Here is a 20,036-nt window from a genome sequence, read left to right on the forward strand (position 1 = left end):
CATTCAACAAAAAACCTACTGCCTTGTTTTGTCTCACAAAGATATCATGTCTACAGAGTCAAAGGAATTTAACTGTCTCACAGATTCTAAAAGTCTAAAAAATATTAAACAGACAATGAAATATATGTAGTCAAAGTTTCTAAACCAAAATTAACACACAAACATAATCATTGTATCAAAATCATATTGTCTGACTTAGTATAAATGCATAGAGATATTTATTACACTCAAGGTTTAGTGAATTACGCATGCATAGTGACCTGTGATGACTGTTTGGAGAAAAATCACAAAGAGGAAAAAGAGAGGAAGACAGTAACATTTCATTTTCAACAAGTATAATATTCAAATTATTTTAACAATTACCACTCTACCAACTGCACCACAGTAACCCACTCGACACAGCTGATGCACCCACTCGTCTTAGCGCTACTGATGCCAGCCATGGTTGTAGCACATCTTTAACTAGCATCTTTAGCTTCTGTAGTTTGTCTGTTTTTTAAGGAAGGTTTATCTGTATGTTTCATTTTGCAACTGATGCTACATCACCACCATTAAAATGCTGTGGCTGTAGATAACCGTAAATACAGAAAGATATACATGGTCTATCTGAGTATTTTAATGACTTGAAGCTTTGTGATATTGTGGCGGGAGTCTCGCGAGGGCCCAGAATGTAGTGGAGATTTTGAGGAGGAATTGAGTGGTTGCCGACAACGCCACCTAGGGGAGATTTCTTTCCACCCCCAGGAAATCTAAATAAGGGTTAAATCCCACAACATACCGAAAAGGTCACACAGGTTGGAATGAAACACTGGAAGAGAGTGACGTGATTCCTCAGTATAAAAAAATATCTTTATTGCAATAGATAAGTCAAGGAATATAAAATTGTCAACAAGCAATGAATATTCTTAAACCGTAAAATATTGCACCATACACAATCTGCTAAATACAGTTGTCTTACTATTAACCAGGGGCAGGGGGCGCCCACTCAAGGAAGGACAGAACGAGGGATAAATGGGAGCAAACAAAAACACCCGTTTGTGAACCCAAAAACTCAACCGGTACCGTACTCCACCACAGCAGAATGTGAGAGGGGGACCACCACCAGGGGGAAACGACCTCGTCAGCCTAAGGTTGGCCCAACTGCTCCTAAGGTCACACAGACCTTCGCCACTTGGTGGTGAAGTGGCGAAGAACAGGAGGAAGAAAGAAACAGCAGCACCAGGAGAGCCTCACAGTTAGGAGGCCTGTGAGCCGCTTTTGGTTGCAGCCAGTGAACAGAGGCGCAGCCTCCCAGGTACCAGGAGGGGAGTCTCTTTCACTATGACTATGCCGCCCATTGATGCAAGACTCCAGTTCCTTTCACTGATGTTTATTCACCACATAAACACCGTAGAACTAAATGTTCAAATAGACAAAATAAAATACATCATTAGAAATTGTAAACAATACAGAAAAAGCCTTGCTTACCATTAAATAATACTATTAAATAATACTGACCACTTTAGCCTGCTTCTCAACCAACGGCAGAGTCATTCCCCAGAGGCAATCTTCATGGTCAAAAATATGATTCTTAAACGTACATGATGCATGGAGCAATAAAGAAAAAAGAAAACAAACGAGCAGGTAACATCACCGCTACAGGTTGCCCTCGGTCTCTGTATTAAGCTTACGGAGCTAAGATCTCCGGTTTACTTGTTTCAAAATAAAAGCACGTATTTCAAAATAAAATTAAAAACTACTGCATTTACACTCCCACCATCACACAATGTGTGATTCACAATGAAAATCGACATTGTTAACAGAACTTTATGAGACACCTTTGAAAATACACAAATATACCTTCAAAAAGCAAACAAAACAATCTAAATGAAGAACTAATCTACTCATTTAGCCTCCAATAAAAGTACTGTTTTGTGTATGAACCTTTCTAAGAAAATTGGCTTAGTTGTGCGTGTGCCTTTACTGCCCTTACTTAGTGTTGTGTCACTAAGTAACAGTTTGAGTTTTCTGACTCTTCCGTCAGCTCCTTGGAAGACATCAACTACCTTCGCCAGCTTCCACTGATTTCTTGGTATGCCATCATCTTGTAACAATACAATGTCATTCACTTTAGCATTTCTCCTGTCCTTGTTCCATTTGCTCCTCTGCTGCAGATTCAGCAAATACTCCTTTCTCCACCTGGTCCAAAATTCATTGGACAAGAACTGAACTCTCTTCCATCTCTTCTGCAGATAGACATCTTCCCTTACAAACTCTCCAGGTGGTGCTGCGATGATTGACGATTTCATTGTCAATATGTGGTTTGGAGTTAGGGGTTCTGGTCCTAATGGATCATTGAGATGCTCTGTGGTCAATGGTCGACTATTCACTATCGCCATCACTTCGTACAAGAAAGTTCTTAATGAAGAGCTGTCTAATCTTCCAACAGACTGGTCTAGGATGGATGTGAGGACACTTCTCACGGTCCGAATCTGCCTCTCCCAGATGCCGCCCATGTGACTGGAAGCAGGTGGGTTCATGACAAAGTTACATCCTAGCTCTTTCACACGTTCTTGTTCCATTCCTTTCATTAATTCCTGGAATTCATTGCGTGCCCCCACAAAGTTTGTGCCGTGGTCAATTTGTAGTTGACTTACATTGCCCCTTATGGCAATAAAGCAGCACAATGCATTGAGGAAGGCATCAGTGAAAGGTCATCCAATACCTCAATGTGGATGGCACGTGAACACATGCAGGTGAATAAGAGCCCATATCTCTTCTGTTCTTTCCTACCATCTTTAACATAAAATGGTCCGAAGCAGTCCATACCAGTATAGGTAAATGGAGGGGTAGCTTCCATCCTCTCTGGTGGAAGGTCGGCCATTTTTTGTTCTTGATTACACTTCCTGAGTTTCCTGCATTTTATGCACTTGAAGATGAGCGATGACACTTCACTACTACATCCTAAGATCCAAATCCCATTGGAGCGTAGTTCATTGATGGTCATTCCACGACCCTGGTGCTTCACCTTCTCATGATAGTGTTTTATCAACAACCGAGACACATGATGTCCTTTGGGTAGGATAGCTGGGTGTTTGACGTGAGGGTGGAGCGTTGCTTGTGTCAATCTACCTCCCACCCTCAGGATATCTTGGCTATCCATGAAGGGGTTCAACTTGTGTAGCTTGGTTGACTTGCTCCTTTTTACCTCTTTCTTTTGTATCAGAGACTTGATTTCATCACTGAACGCTTCTTCTTGAACTGCTTTGATTATGAATTGTTCAGCATCCTTTCTTTCTTCAAGTGTCGTAGCTTCATTAGATCTTGTTTTAAGACCTTTCACCTCCCTTACAAGACGCTTAAGTCTTGCTACGGCCCTTACAGCTCTCTTCCAATCTGAAAACTTCTGAAGTCAGTCTGGTAGAGACCTCTCCTCCTTTGCCTTTGTAGTGTGAACTTGTGCTCTTTTGATTTCCGGGTCGTCCTCATTGATTTCTTCCTTAATCTCCTCTCTCTTAGGGAGGTCTTTTTGCCACAGGAAACTAGGTCCTGTGAACCAGTTAGACTCTACAAGCTCCTTTGTGGTGAATCCACGAGAGGCATGGTCAGCCGGGTTATTTTCTGAGACAACATATTGCCACTGACTTGTTTCTGTGCTTGATTTGATCTGCTGGATCCTGTTGCCTACGAATACATGAAATCGCCTTTCATCATTATTAATGTAACCAAGGACAACTTTGGAATCGGTCCAAAAGTATTCCTGTAAACCTTCAATCTCCAATTCTCTCTTTAGCAGATCACTTGTCCTTGTGGCCACGACTGCAGCTGAGAGTTCCAGCCTTGGAATTGTTGTTACTTTTGTCGGTGCAACTCTTGCCTTCCCCATAACAATAGCACAATGGACTTCTCCAGACTTCGAAACAGCCCTGAGGTAAGAACACATTCCATAGCCAGAAACACTAGCATCGGAAAAATGGTAGAGTTCATACTGCTGAACTTCCTTGGATGTCAATGGTATGTAGTGCCGTGGTATCTCTACCGAAGACAGATTGTGGAGATCTTGAAGCCATGCTTCCCAACGCGGCCTGAGGTCGTCAGGAAGTGGTTCATCCCATCCCACCTTGTCTTGGCACATCCGTTGTAGGATCTGTTTACCCTTAAAAATTAAAGGTGCCACCAATCGAAGAGGATCAAAAATTGAGGCTACTGTTGACAGTAGTCCTCTTCTGGTAAAAGGATGTTCTTGTACACTCACTCTGAACTTATCTGAGCTAATGCACCATTGGACCCCAAGAGCCCGTTCCATCTTGTGTTCTCCCAAGGCCATGTCAAGGTCAGCTGCACCTTCAGCACGTTCTTGCTTTGGGATTGTGACAAGCACCTTCTTGTTGTTGGTGATGAATTTGTGTAGGCGGAGCCTACCAGTCTTGCAGAGGTCTCTTGCCTCTTCAACAAGCTTGATAGCTTCTTCTTCACTGTCCAAACTTGTTAATCCATCAATATAAATATAATAATAATATATATAAACTTCACTGTAGCCTCACTAAACTTGCCTTCTCCTTCTGCAGCCAGGTGTTTTAGCCCAAAGTTCGCGCAGCCAGGTGACGATGCAGCACCGAACAAGTGAACCTTCATGTGGAACACTGATGGTGGAGCTTCCATATTACCTCTTTCCCACCACAGAAATCTGAGGTAGTCTTGGTCCCTTGGTGCAACATGAAATTGATGGAACATCCGCTCCACATCACACATGATGGCTACTTGTCCTTTGCGGAAACGACACAAGACCCCTACAAGGGTATTTGTAAGGTCTGGCCCGGTGAGTAGATGCTCATTCAGTGATGTATTCTGAAACTTAGCTGAACAATCAAATACCACGCAAATCTTTCCTGGCTTTTGGGGGTGATAAACCCCATGGTGAGGGATATACCATGTGGTCTGATTGATTAACTCTGACTCTGGAACCTTTTCAGCATCATCTCTTGTTATTATGTCTTCCATAAAGGCCACATAATCCTTGTGATATTGATCATTTTTCTTAAGACGCTTTTCCAGACATCTGAGACGATGTTCTGCACACACTTTGTTGTTTGGCAGACTTGGTCTCTCTTCCTTGAAAGGCAGTGGCATTTCGTAATGTCCATCTGGCTTTTGCTTGATGCCTTCTTTCAGCTTCGCCAAGAACTTAATATCATCTTGCGATATTAGAACTTGTTCACTCAGTAAAATCTGACTCAAAGACCTTGAGTATATCTGTCGGAGTGATCATTTCCTTGACTTGAGTTCGATAAACGAAATGGACCTCAGACTTGAGCTCAGAAGAAGGCTTCGTCACTGGCAGAACTTCCTTTATGACACGGTGGCTGACACCGATTTCATCCTCCTGATCATAATCGACATCAGGGCTGCTGTAGCCTATAATGGTCCAACCTAACACAGACCTTTGTGCATATGGCTGGCTTTCTGCCTTTCTGGCTATCTGCCAAATGTTCCAGGTGAGCCAGGACTTTGCCGTTGTGCTTGTGGGTATATGGGATCTGTTTGCTGGTATGTATTCTCTGGTGTAGGTTGTTGGGAGTTTGATTTTAGTGTCAGAGCTGATGCCTCTTACCTGTAGTCCTTGCACCTTTTGGCTGTTCACCACCTTTGTTTTTGATGTTATTGTGGACACTTTAAGTTTTACTGGCTCTTTCTTGACACGCAATGTTTCAGCTGCATACTGCAGGGTGAAGGTTGTGTCACTCTGACTATCAAGTAAAGCATACACTAGAACTTCCTTGTCTGGTTCAGCTGTTGTGGAGACATAGGCTGGAACAATAGATGAAGTATGAGTGCTGCTCTTCTCTTGAACAACTCGATTAGAGGTTGCTTGCTGTGTTTCTATAGGTTCAGACTGTTGATTCTTGTCTCCTTTGTTTTCATTTGATCTTCCTTGTCCTGTCCCTTGTTCTTTCTTCCCACGATCTTGATGTAAGCAAGTGGGGTGGCGTTTTTCACATAAGTCACACACACTCCTGGATGTACAAGATTTGGAGTTATGGCCGATCTTGAGGCAGCCAAAACATAACTTCTCCAGATGTACGAACTTGACCCTTTCTTCAACTGGTTTTTCCATAATCTTGCGACACTTATGGAGAGTGTGGCCTTTCTTCTTGCAAAAAATGCATGTGATGTTTGTCTTCTCACTTGTGTTAGTGGTGAAAGTCTTAGCACTTGTATAGTGGTGTCACGATAGTCCAGTGGTAAAGGACACTATCATCTGTTGCATTTTTTTTTTTTTTTGCTGGTTCGCATCCCATCCGCGGACAGGGGTCTCATTATGATTTAAAATTTTAATTGATAAATTAATGTAACAGTAATACAATCCGTGTAACCAGCTGCTTCTCTTATTGAAACGTTTAACAAGAGATGATGGGTAAATAGACTTGGCTACGTGATTAAAAAGGTATAATGAAAAATACGCTATGATGATGATAATGATTTGAGGATAACATTGGTGCGTGTAATGCAGTGTATCACCGTCCTATTTACGCGGTCAAAGCCAGGGGGCGCATAATTAGGCTAATGTTGGTAATGCTTTCACAAGAAGAAGACTTTGAGCAGGATTCGGAGCGCGGCAGCGAATGAATGGGAGACGAGATGGATGGCCAAAGACCTCAAGTAAGTTCATTGCTAAATGTTGCTACAACTCAAAACACTCGTACTTATCAACATATATAGCGGGCCTTTGTCGGCACTAGGGACAGCAACTCATTATGAATGAAGTGACGTCAGCGGGGATTCCCTTCAGCTCGCGCATCATTATGTGTGCCTACCTGCCGCTGGTACGATCATACGTTGGCAATTATTGTACTTTCTGTTGTACATGTTACAATGAAGGCCCGCTATATATGTTGATAAGTACGAGTGTCAAAATGATTACTGTACTGTTATTGAAACTACTGTATATGATAGATATGTTTTGAGTTGTAGCAACATTTAGCAATGAACTTACTTGAGGTCTTTGGCCATCCATCTCGTCTCCCATTCATTCGCTGCCGCGCTCCGAATCCTGCTCAAAGTCTTCTTCTTGTGAAAGCATTACCAACATTAGCCTAATTATGCGCCCCCTGGCTTTGGCCGCGTAAATAGGACGGTGATACACTGCATTACACGCACCAATGTTATCCTCAAATCATTATCATCATCATCATAGCGTATTTTTCATTATACCTTTTTAATCATGTAGCCAAGTCTATTTACCCATCATCTCATGTTAAACGTTTCAATAAGAGAAGCAGCTGGTTACACGGATTGTATTACTGTTACATTAATTTATCAATTAAAATTTTAAATCATAATAAGACCCCCGTCCGGACGGGATGCGAACCGGCGTTGCATGGTTTAAAATGCAACAGATGATAGTGTCCTTTACCACTGAACTATCGTGACACCACTGAACAGGTGAGAAATAAAAAACTATATGTAGATAAATAATAATAAAAATAAATATATATATATATATATATATAATCTAAACTACGATAACTCTTTTTAGGACTATTTAAGATTAATTCTACATAAATATGCTGCGTCTTAAATAGGTGACAATTCAAATAGCTGGCTAATATGGTAAATTGGTGTATTTTAAGAGAGAAGCAGTTTTACAAACAGACCATATACCCGCCCCTACGGAGCGCTCAAAAAGGCGAGGGAACGCACCTAAGACGGGGCCACAATCTAGCTGTCTCCCTATTGGCTGGTGAAACACACTATTTTAAGCGCAGGGCGGGACATCGTTCAGTCTGAGCAGACACCTCAACCTGAGAGGACGTGCGTGTTCTGGGTGCGAGCACAAAAGTTTTGAGAGCGCAGAGTTGAGATCTGAGCGCGCACAGAACATATGAGTGCGAGTGAAATGTTTGTGTCCAAGAAGAAGAAATGTGAGCACAAGCATGTGATTTTTAAGTGCACGCACACATTTTGAAAGAAAGCAGCAGAAATCTGAGTGCGAGCGCAAAATGTGAGCATGAGGAGAACAAATCTGAGCATGAGAAAGACAAATTATGCTCTCAAACTGAAAATCCACGCTCTTGAATAAAGATTATTCTTCCATAAAAGCTCACCTTAAACACGGAGGGAGAGAATGATCATGTGCAATCACGCTGCAAACACTGCGGCCAACAATGCCAGCTCGTCACCCAAAGACAGTCTGCAGCAGACTGAAGCTGCACTGATTTAACTCAGCAGCACAGGCCCTTAATTAGCTGAGTGCCCACAGGTGTAGGTGGGCAGGGATGTGAGGAAGCAGCAGCAAGAGGGAGAGAGAGGGAAAAAAAGAAGCTTCCAGCCTAAACCTAACTGTGGCTGGAGGACTTTGCCACAATATTTACAATGTGTTCTTTTTTATCAGTAGCAACTCCCTCCTCCTGCATTACTGTGTGACAGGGGTTTATGTATTCTTGCAAAGTAGGCATATATTTTATAATTTTTTTATTAATGTTTTAATTATGTGGAAGACACAGTAACCCTGTGACAGACAACTAATTTGTTTTGTTTCCTTTCTCAAAGGGGGACCAGGCCAGCCACTGATTTCTACTGTTACTTTACACTTTAGTTTTCTTTTGTCAGCTTATTTTGGTTGATGCCTTAGTGTGGTACACTTTGTTAGACCAGTGTTAGGCGCTTAATGGGGGTAATCTCTTTGATGACTGATAATAATTGTAATACAGGTTGCTCTCCCCCCTCTGTATACCCACAGCTTGAACCTGTACAAGGTCGAGTCTGCGACACCTCACTGCCTCCTTGTGGTGAGACTGTATTGGGGGGGACACTGTAGTGTGTATGTATAACTTCGACACTGCATGACATTTTGTAGTGACAATTTGCATGACACTTCTGTAGTTTATCTTGAAAATGTTACGTGTGTAGTGCATTTTCTTGTGGTGTCAGGCCTGTACTGTCTGCCATCAACTTTGTTGTTTTACTAATTTAACCTACCTGGGATTTTAAGTGGGATTTTAACTAAATTTTGTAATTAATATTTTTGTACTATAGACGCTTCCTGCTAATTTTTCCCCTGTTCGGGGAAAATCAGAGTTGGTCACATGACACTAATGAAAATATTTAGGGTTTTAAGGATTCCTCCTGGCCCTCAACGGCAGGTGGCGTTGTCAGTATTAATAATAATAATGCATCAGTTTTATATAGCGCTTTTAAAAATTCACAGACGCTTTACAAAAAAACACAAAGTGAAAAAGAATACAAATGGACAATACATACAGTACATACATAGATGCATATGTAACCCGGCCCGCGTGAGATGAGCCTCTCCACACTCTGGGACTCTGCGTTGTGTTTTAGGGTGATGGTGTAGGGCGGAAGAGGGACCAGTCAGACTCGGGTGGTTATATTTGCGGCTCGGACCGCGTCTGGTTTATTGCTCGCAGCGGCTGGCAGCTCAACCTTTAACAGTACATATAAACACTGAATCAGACAACAGAAAGTCTAAAGGCAGATTCTCATGCTAAACAACAGACACTTACAACAACAACAACAGTCTAACAACATACAGAAACAACCGTTAATCTAACAGAATAGACATTAATTTGCCGCGCCCCGTTTACAGTGCTTACCTTTAACAGTACATATAAACACTGAATAAGAATGCCGACCGCGCCAAATACAGAAAATGAAACACGGTGTCCCGCAAGGGACAAAAAGCTAAACTACTCCAGGCCATACATGACGCCAGAGCGCCATCCCCTGACCACCTGAAGCAACTACCTTACATCCACCCCTTCTTTGATTGATGGCGTCCCAGGCATCATAACAAATTAAATAAAACAAGGACCACCCATTCAACTTACACCTTAAGAACAGTCATGGACTTGTGCAGAATAAATGTTTGTGTAGTACAGACGTGTAATGAGAATATGCACATGTGATGTGTAAGGAGAATATGTACGTGTCCTCCCTCTTAACGTGGGTGCACTTGCTGTGTTAAGCTACATATGTCCTGCTGCTCTCCTTGCTTTGGCTCTCTGCCACAACTTCCATCCTCTTTCTATCTTCTGCCGATCCTCCTCTGACTCCACGACACGCACCTCACAAGACAGTTTCTTTGGGGGACGTCGATTTCTCGGTGGGTTCCTCCCTGGAGCACTGGGTCCGGAGGCCGAGACGGTGCCCCTGACTGTTACATTTTCCTGCCCTCTGTCACTAACTTGTCTCTCCTCCACATCCACTTCCTCCATGTTTTCCACCTCCGAGCCTTCTTCTGATTCTGATTCCTCTTCTTGTGTTGTCAGTTCACCAGCTAGCTCATGTATGTCCTCCGCTGTGTCTGGCTCAACCTCCCCTCTCATCACTTCACCAGCCCGCTCTACTGGGAGAAACATACACTGTGTGAGGAGATTGCGGTGAACCACCCTCTCTGTGTCGCCATCCTCTGACCGCACCACATACACTGGTATACTGGGCTGTTTCTTCACCACCAGGTACGGTCGAGGCTCCCACTTGTCTCCCAGTTTCTGCCGCCCCTCCACATGACACACTTTGACGAGAACTCTGTCTCCTGGGCTGAAAGCGTGACTCTTTGCTTTCTGATCGTAATATTTTTTCTGATGTCCCTTGGCCTGGCGAGAGGCCTGATTAGCCTGGGCATAGGCATGTGACAGACAATAGTGCAGCGTCTGGACATATTCACTGTACTCACATGGCTCATTGGTGGTTTGAACCCCGAAAACCAGATCGACAGGGAGCTTGGGATGCCTCCCGAACATCAGGAAGTATGGCGTATACCCAGTGGAGTCGTGGCGTGTGCAGTTGTAGGCGTGAGTCATTGCGTCCACGTACTCATGCCACCGGGGCTTCAGGTGAGGTTCTAATGTCCCAAGCATGTTCATGAGGGTGCGGTTGAACCTTTCAGTGGTCCCGTTGCCCTGGGGGTGATAGGGGGTTGTGCGGGTTTTGGTGATGCCAGTACACTTACACAGCTCCTTCACCACAGCACTTTCAAAGTTGCGCCCTTGGTCTGCATGCAATTTCGCAGGAAAACCCAGCCGGCAGAAGACGTTTCTCCACAGCACTCTGGCCACAGTGGTGGCCTTCTGGTCTTTGGTGGGGTATGCCTGTGCATAGCGTGAGAAATGGTCTGTGACAATGAGGACATTTTCTATGCCACCCTTTGACTTCTCCAGACACAGAAAATCCACACATACAAGCTCCATGGGGGCGCTGCTGTGAATACTGACCAAGGGAGCCTTGACACCCGTGGTTGGTGTCTTTCTGAGGCAGCACCTCTCACACTGCTCACACCAAGCCTTTATCTCCTGGAACATCTGTGGCCAGTGAAATCTCTCTCTTATCATCTGCACAGTCCTCTCAAAACCTAAGTGCCCTGAATCATCATGGAGAGCCATCTTGACTGATTTACGTAGTTTCTCCGGCAGTACTAGCTGCTCCACTACTCCCCTTTGGCGGTCTTGGACACGGCGGTACATGATACCGTCTCTTACTACTAGCCTCCTCCACTCTTTTAAGAGAAGGCACACCTGCCCACCACCATCGATCCTTTCACTGCGGTTTTGCTTCAGGTTCCGACTCTTATAGTGCAAGACAGGGCCAATAACAGGGTCTTCCTTCTGCCCCACACGGATCTCCTGTTTTGTCATGGCAGGCAGTGACTCCATCCCCACGTCTCCATAAGGCTCATTTGGTCTGAGGGGTTCAGATTGGGTGCTTGTGGGGCCTACTGGGTCCTGAGTGGACCTGTAGGCTGTGGGCTGTTTCGCACCATGCTTGGGCTCACTGAACCTCACCTGCTGAGGGCAGGAGTGCAGGACCTGGGTGACGTCTTGGTTTGACATACGTGAGAGGGCGTCGGCATTCGCGTTGCTATGTCCCCTCCGATACTGGACGTCAAAATCAAATGCAGCCAGGCGAGACACCCACCGCTGGCCCGTAGCATCCAACTTAGCAGAGGACATGACATACTTGAGAGGGTTGTTGTCTGTCTGGACTGAGAATCTGCGCCCATAGAGGTGGTCATAGAATTTATCGGTCACTGCCCATTTCAAAGCGAGGAACTCAAGCTTATGTGCAGGATACCTCGTCTCAGCTGGACTCAAGCCTCTGCGGGCGAAAGCGATGACCCTCTCTGTGCCACCCTGGACCTGGACCAAGACGGCCCCGAGCCCCTCCCCTGAGGCGTCTGTCTGGAGGACAAAAGGCAGGCTGTAGTCTGCGTAGCCCAGCACCGGAGCGGTCGTCAGCTTGTCTTTCAGGGTCTGGAATGCTTCCTCACAATCAGCGGTCCATAGGAAGGGTGGGTCAGGCACCAGAGCTTTTTTTCTGCCTCTCTTTTTCTGTTTGGGGTCACCAGTAGTGAGGCGGTACAAGGGGGCTGCTAGTGCAGAATATCCCCTCACATACCGCCTGTAATATCCCGCAAATCCCAGGAACTGTAGCACTTCTCTGCGGTTTGTGGGCCTCACCCAGTCCTTAACTTTGCTTATCTTATCTGGGTCCGTTCGGATCCCCTCCGCTGACACCAAATGGCCCAGATACTGCACCTCTTTTCTCACCAGCTGACATTTGGATGGTTTCAGTTTCAGGCCATGCTCCCGGAGCCGATCGAACACCAGCTGCAGCCTCCCCAGGTGCTCATCAAATGTCTTAGAAAATATGATGAGGTCATCGAGATATATCAGCAGGTGAGTGAAGTTCAGATCCCCGAAGCAGCAGGTCATGAGGCGCTGAAAGGTGGAGGGGGCGTTCTGCAGTCCAAAGGGCATTCTGTTCGCTTCAAACAGCCCCATGGGGGTACTGAATGCGGTCTTGTGTTTGTCATGCTCCGCCACCTCCACCTGCCAATAGCCTGACGTGAGGTCGAGTGTTGAAAAGAACTTGGCCTGACCCAGCGCTTCCAGGGCCTCCTCTATTCTGGGGAGGGGGAACGCATCTCTCGTGCTGTAGGAGTTTAGCTTGCGGTAATCGATACACAACCTCAGTGAGCCGTCTTTTTTGGTTACAACCACTACAGGTGAAGACTCTTACTGGGCCTGATGACTCCTGTCTCCTCCATTTCCATCAGCAACTTTCGTACATCTTGCCACTGTGATGGGGGGATTTTACGATAAGGGAGACGGAAAGGCTTACCATCGACCAGAGGGATTTCATGCTGCACCGTCTTTGTGTGGCCATAGTCCATGGGATGCTGGGAGAACACAGCTGCATTCCTTTCCACAAGCTCTTTAAGTAAGGAGCACTGGTGCTCGTTCTCAACCGCTGCCTCACTCAGGTCCACCTCACAGTTTGTCACCACCTGGTCCAAGCTCAGGCATGTAATTCTGTCTCCACCATCATGGCATGCGCCCTGCTGCTTATGTGAAAAATCCATGACACTTTCAACGAGGGACACATTGGCCAGGTATGTGTTGGGCCTGATAGTGACAACATGCTGGCATAAGTTCATCACTCTTACAGGGGCACAACCTCTCTTGACATTGGCGAGGACTTTGGCAACTAAGAGGCCTTGGGGGAGCTGCATGGAGGAGTGGCCTTCAATCACTGCGGTGTAAGTCTTTCTCTGCGGCCCGGCTTTTACTCTACACCTTAAATCCATCTCCTTTCCTCCAGGGATGTGTACTGCATTGCCAGTGTACACAGCAGGCCCCACCATATCTTCTACATCACAATGCTCAGTGTCTCGAACTTCTAATAGAGAGGTGTACCACTCTGGATGGTCCTCTTTGACTTGGTGGAGGAACTGCTGGCCATAGGTTTCTTGGAGGTGGCGTCTGGCAGCGCGGAGGACATTAGTTCCTACCAGAAGAGGGACAGATTGGCGATATTCAGAATCAGTGACGACAAAGGCTGGCACCTTCTTGAAGTCTTTCCCCAGCACTTTCACATTGATACTCAGGACACCATGGTAAGTCACGCTCTGACCAGCTGCACCTTCTATGGGTATTTTAGAGGGCTGTAACTCTAGTTTCTGAAGGATGGGGTGATTTCTCCAGAATTTGTGTGTAATACTGGTTATCTGAGAGCCAGAGTCGATGAGTGCCTTGCAATTCATTCCATTTACTTCCACCTCCCCCTCATTCCTGGGGCCCACTAAGGGGGTGCCCTCCCCTCCATCACCAATCTTTTCCACATGCAGTGGGGGGTCTTGCTGCTCGCCCATAGTTGCCCCGGTGACCATGGGCCCTAGCCGTTTAAAGGCTGAGCTGAGTGAGGTGTGCTCCCCTCTACTGGAGCTACCGGGTGAGGTTGGTGAGCCCATGACTGATTGACCTCCGGGAACACTGCTCTGCAAACCCGGGCTATGTGTCCTTGCTTTCCACACCTGTAGCATGTGACAGTTGAAGTCTGGGGTGTAGATACAGGAGAAGGTCGGGCTCTCAGTGAGGGGGCAGGCGCAGAAGGGGGAGCAGCCATTCTTGATTCAAGGTGAGCTAACTTGGCCATTTGTTCCTCTTGGCACAGAGCTAACTTCTTGACAAGCTCTGTTAGCTCTGACCACTCTGATGACTGTTTAGGCCTCTCTGTCTTCACATTTGAGCTACACTCAGCTGCAACCTGGACCTGAGCGTAGGTTTTCTTTGGCTTGTTTGGTGGGTGGAACTTTTTTGCTTCTTTTGCCAGGTTTCTGAGCTCAGCTTGCAGCTCCCGGAAGCTCAGGAGCCGGGGTTTCATTGGTGCAATTCTCATGAACACCTCCTCATCATTAAGTCCTCTTAAGAACTGCCGAGTGAGCTTACTGTCACGGTCCGGAAAAGGCTTGCCACTTCTTTGGGTGTCTTCTACTGCTCGCAGTGTTGCCTCTAGTGCTATGGCATAAGAGCAGGCAGACTCACCTGCCCTCTGGCTGCGCTCATAGAAGTCGGCTAGTGGGTCGAAGGAGCCCTGTGTGTCACCATACTCCGCTCTCAGTTCTTCAAATGCTTTTTCAGGGGTTTGGTCGTGTGGGGGTAGATTGAGGACCAGCTTTCTAGCTTCGCCGCTAAGATGACGTACCACAGTGGAGAAGCGGAGGTGAGGGGGGAGATCTATTGCCTCCAGGAGGTATTGCATGTCACGAATCCAGTCCTCTATAAGCATCTTGCTATCAGAATTACCCGTGAAGATTTGGACATTTTTCACCTGGTGAGTTTGCAGAAAGCCACCATATGCAGCTGGTGGGAGGCTTGGGGTATTAATTGGTGCATACATGTTTTGGGAGGAGGTTTGGGGCAGAGGAGTCGGTTGGGGATGTGGATGAGGAAACATAATGGCTTGAGGGGCTGAGGCGGGCGGCTGAAAATAGACTGGGGCCTGGGCGTGAGGAAAAGCCTTGTCATGACAGGCAGGTGCAGCTGCAGCGGTGTTCCATACACCAGTGGCAAGTGAGTGCAGGGGGACCTGAGAGTGATGGACGGTGGCTTGGGGTACAGGCAGCTGGAGGACTTGTCTGTTCTCTACGCCCTGAGGAGTCTGCTCAGCCGCGCTCATAGTCTGTGGTGTTGGGAAACTTGGCACAGGGGCTTGGACTGCAGGTGAGGGGCCTGCATAGCTGCTGGGGACAATGGGGCTGGGCTGATTAACCTGCACTGGGTGAGGGGGGGCAACTTGATGATTCATGGTGGGCTGTGGTGTCATTTGTGTCACTGGAAAGTTGTGGCGTGGGAGACTCTGAGGTCGAAAGGTGGTCATAGGTCCATGCACACTGGTCTGGGGCAGGGGGGCAGAGGCCATGGTTGTCTGCATAGCTGGCTGGAATGCTGAGGGAGTTGCACTTATGGTTACAGGGGCTGGTAATGTGGACACTTCAGCTGGAGCAGCACAGAGATTAGGGTGTGGTGATAGCACTGGGGGTAGTGGGGTGAGTTGCATGCCCACTGGTGTGGGCTGCCGGACTGGAGTGTGATAAGGCAGCTGCTGGCTAGGGGACTGGGGGAACTGGGTGGCGAGTTTCGACCTCACAGATGACAGTTGGTTGCTTGTGCCAGGTATTGCTCCTTCATTGGAAGGGTGAGGGTGTGTTCTCCTGGGGGAGTCATAGTCGTGGCTTGTGGCAGCCCCAGGGGCGGGTGGAGGGCCTGGGGAGTGTGCATGGTCACTCATCATCTTCAATGTTATTTATTTTCTGTGATGTAGGCAATAGTGTAAAATGTATGTGTGTGTGAGATACTTGTTATGATTAGCTTGTGGCTGTGTATGTGTCAGAGCTATTTCTAATAGAATATGATAAACAAAAAATAGATAGTGTGGTACAATTGTAAATAGCCCAAAAACTCACTTTTTCACTTAAACCAAACTCAAAACGTCATTACACACGCTCAATGCAGATATGTATGAGATAACTCAGCAATACTTGCTTAATAATAGTCACAAATTACCCTTAAATAAATGTTTAACACAAAATATACTAATTTACCATTTGATTAAATATTATTACTGTTAGAATAGCATGGAAAACACTCAACTGAAAACACGTTTACAAAGGATATGTTAGAGAGGAAGGATATTCTCGTAACAAAGCTCTAATGGTAGTAGTTATTCAGACAGTTTAATAATAGCAGCCGAGTTGAGGAGCTGCGGCCGGCCTTGCTTCCTCCGCGGTCTCGAAGCGCCGCAAATCCGGGTCACGGCACCAAAGATGTAACCCGGCCCGCGTGAGATGAGCCTCTCCACACTCTGGGACTCTGCGTTGTGTTTTAGGGTGATGGTGTAGGGCGGAAGAGGGACCAGTCAGACTCGGGTGGTTATATTTGCGGCTCGGACCGCGTCTGGTTTATTGCTCGCAACGACTGGCAGCTCAACCTTTAACAGTACATATAAACACTGAATCAGACAACAGAAAGTCTAAAGGCAGATTCTCATGCTAAACAACAGACACTAACAACAACAACAACAACAACAACAGTCTAACAACATACAGAAACAACCGTTAATCTAACAGAATAGACATTCATTTGCAGCGCCCCGTTTACAGTGCTTACCTTTAACAGTACATATAAACACTGAATAAGAATGCCGACCGCGCCAAATACAGAAAATGAAACACGGTGTCCCGCAAGGGACAAAAAGCTAAACTACTCCAGGCCATACATGACGCCAGAGCGCCATCCCCTCTCCACCTGAAGCAACTACCTTACACATACAAACACATACAAATATTCAAAAACAACAATACAGTGGATAGGAAAGAGATAAGAAGACAGAGGGTGGAAAATGATTTATCAGGTGTTGTAAGTGATGTTGAAGAGGTGGGTTTTGAGTTGACTTTTGAAAGACGGCAGTGAGTCGGAGTTTCGGATGGCCAGGGGGATGGAGTTCCAGAGGGTAGGGGCGGCAATGGCAAAAGCTCTGTCCCCTATGGTGCGGTATTTGGTCCTGGTGATGGTGGCGAGGGTGTTGGCGTCAGTGGAGCGTGTTCGGTGGGGGTGAATGGGGCGATGGAGGAGATCTGTCAGGTATGAAGGGGCAAGGTTGTTTCGGGCTTTGTAGGTGGTGAGGAGGATCTTGAAATGTATGCGTTGTTTTACGGGAAGCCAGTGAAGTTGACGGAGGATGGGCGTGATGTGTTCTCTGGAGGGGGTGTGGGTGAGCAGTCGGGCAGCAGAGTTTTGTACATGTTGCAGTTTTTGAAGGACAGTGAAGGGGAGGCCATATAGGATGCTATTGCAGTAGTCGAGTCTGGAGGTGATGAAGGCATGAATTAGTGTTTCAGCGGCTGAGAAGGAGAAAGTGGATCGAAGGCGTGCTATGTTACGGAGGTGGAAGAAGGATGTTTTGGTGACGTTGTTTATGTGTGACTTGAAGGAGAGTGCGGGGTCCATGTAGATGCCAAGGTTTCTGACCAGGGGGGAGGGAGTGACAGAGTGACCATCGATACAGAGTGTGAAGTTCTCGGAGGTGGGGAGGGTGGATTTTGAGCCGAAGATTATAATTTCAGTTTTACTGCTGTTGAGTTGGAGGAAGTTGTGGTTCATCCAGGTTTTTATGTCGGTGAGGCAGTTGGTCAGGGTGGAGAGAATAGTTGGAGTGATGGTATTGAAGTTAGTCCCTGTGCTCCTGCACTACACATAGTTATATAGTGGTTATTGACACATTAATTCTGTCAATAATTGTGTGCTGATTAGAAATGTGATACATGTTGTTGATGGTACACTTATTAACAACAAGTACCCAGAAGAGGGAGCTGAAAGCTGTTGTGACAGACACAATGAAAGGATAAAGTGTCTTCATGTAACCTTTGATCAATGTTTTTTGTTTTTCACTTTGCTATAATGTAAAAAATCTATATCACCGTGTTGTGTTTCTGTTTCAGAAGTGCTCAGCCTTTTGAAGTGGAATCTGAGAAATAAAGGAAACACAACAGTGATGGATATTTCCCGGCGGCTGTGGAGTGTCTACAGAGGGTGTTGAGGGACTGTTTCCTCAGTGGACAACAAAAGAAGAATACAGGCAAAACTATAACTAATGCAAATGCTTTCATACAGGAAAGGCTGCTCTGATGAGTATGAAAATGGTGTAAGCCATATGTCTTCACAGTCACCCCATCTTACCCTAACTGAACTATGTGAGAGTCTGGTGCCCTCTCAGTCCCTATAATAAATACAGCAAATGAGGGAACATTTCCACACAGCTGGAGTATCTAATACATGAAATCTATTGGGACACATTCCATGCATGTATGAACTAACAGAGGAAAAAAGTGGTTTCAGAGTTTGTTCTTGTAAAAATGGTTTTGGTATTAGTTTGGTGGGTAACTAGCAGTCAGTAGCACAAACACGTTGTAGTGGCAATCCGGAAAAAAAAAAATGCCACCTAAGGGACTCTGAAGATGCTGAAGTTGTTTTGAACTCGTTGTGGTGCCAAAAATTAGATCTTCCCAAAGGTATGCGTTCATACGTACGGAGCCCCTAAAGGGACATGGTGAAAATAAAAAAAACGTTGGTATCTCGTGAGCACGAGAAACATTTCTCGTGCTCACGAGATACTTTCTCGTGAGCACGAGATACTTTTCTCGTGAGCACGAGATAGTTTCTCGTGAGCACAAGATACTTTTCTCGTGAGCACGAGATGCATATTGCATGCGCGCATGGTGTCTGTAAGAACACCCTCTGCATTTCAGCTTGTTTCTGTATGAAAATGACATTACAGGAGTTAGTTCGGCTATATTTTGACCTTGGGCTTCATTATAAGGACATTGCTGCTTTACTTGAAAAAAAACGCTCTCCCAACAGAGCTTTATAAAGGCTGTACACAATACAACAGTAAAGACAAAACATGCGTATCGGCTCTATCGCACGGCACAATAAATCATTTTATTGCACAAAGTGCCGACTACAGATGAACCCAATCAGTAGGCTCGATAAAGTGTTAACGTACAGCATAACATAGACCTGCATCAGACAGAAAATTATCACATTAACGGCGATTGCTGTTTCAGTACCACGGACAGCTCACGCGTAACAGAAACTGCGCAGATCTACGGCAACCAGTTAGTGTGGAAATCAGTAAGGACACAACACAAGCCTTTAATCTTTCTGTTGTCTCACGCCAGTGTTTACTTGTACTGTTTAAGGTTGAGCTGCCAGCCGTTGTGAGAAATAAAGCAATGAAAATAAAGAAATGTTTCTCGTGCTCACGAGATACCAACGTTTTTTTTTATTTTCACCATGTCCCTTTAGGGGCTCCGTACGTTCACCTTCACAAAATTAATGAATACATTAAAATGAAAATAAAAGGGTTCCCTCCAAAACAAAGGTTGCATGCATTAAAAAAGGATTAACTGAAATATGTGTGTATATTCATGAAAATGGTCTAAACCACGGACATGATAAGTGAGATGAGAAATTTTACCTAATTATTGCTTAACTTAAATTCAGCTCTGCGGTGTGAATATTTGCACCAGTACTTGTGACTGCTGCCTGGATATGTTTGTGTGTGTGTGTGTGTGTGTTTACTCGTTCTGTTTTTTTTATTTTTTATTTGCTGTCATACATTCAAATTCATGCCTTTGTTGTTTGAACTGGTTGTCATTGAGTATATCAACAGTGTGTTGTACATTATTCTGAAAATAA

The 20,036-nt window shown here is 45.6% G+C and overlaps 1 long non-coding RNA gene across 1 annotated transcript in view; it reads left to right on the top strand.

Annotated features, from left to right (window-relative positions):
• LOC131993257 (uncharacterized) overlaps positions 1-18,367 on the top strand; it is a 22,504-nt gene extending 4,137 nt beyond the window's left edge. The window contains exon 3 of the long non-coding RNA XR_009396296.1: positions 18,278-18,367. This is a non-coding gene — a long non-coding RNA (uncharacterized LOC131993257). The remainder of the gene's footprint in view (positions 1-18,277) is intronic.
• Positions 18,368-20,036: the final 1,669 nt, after the last annotated feature.

The sequence above is a fragment of the Centropristis striata genome, chromosome 20 (assembly GCF_030273125.1).
Source record: "Centropristis striata isolate RG_2023a ecotype Rhode Island chromosome 20, C.striata_1.0, whole genome shotgun sequence".
NCBI lineage: Eukaryota > Metazoa > Chordata > Actinopteri > Perciformes > Serranidae > Centropristis > Centropristis striata.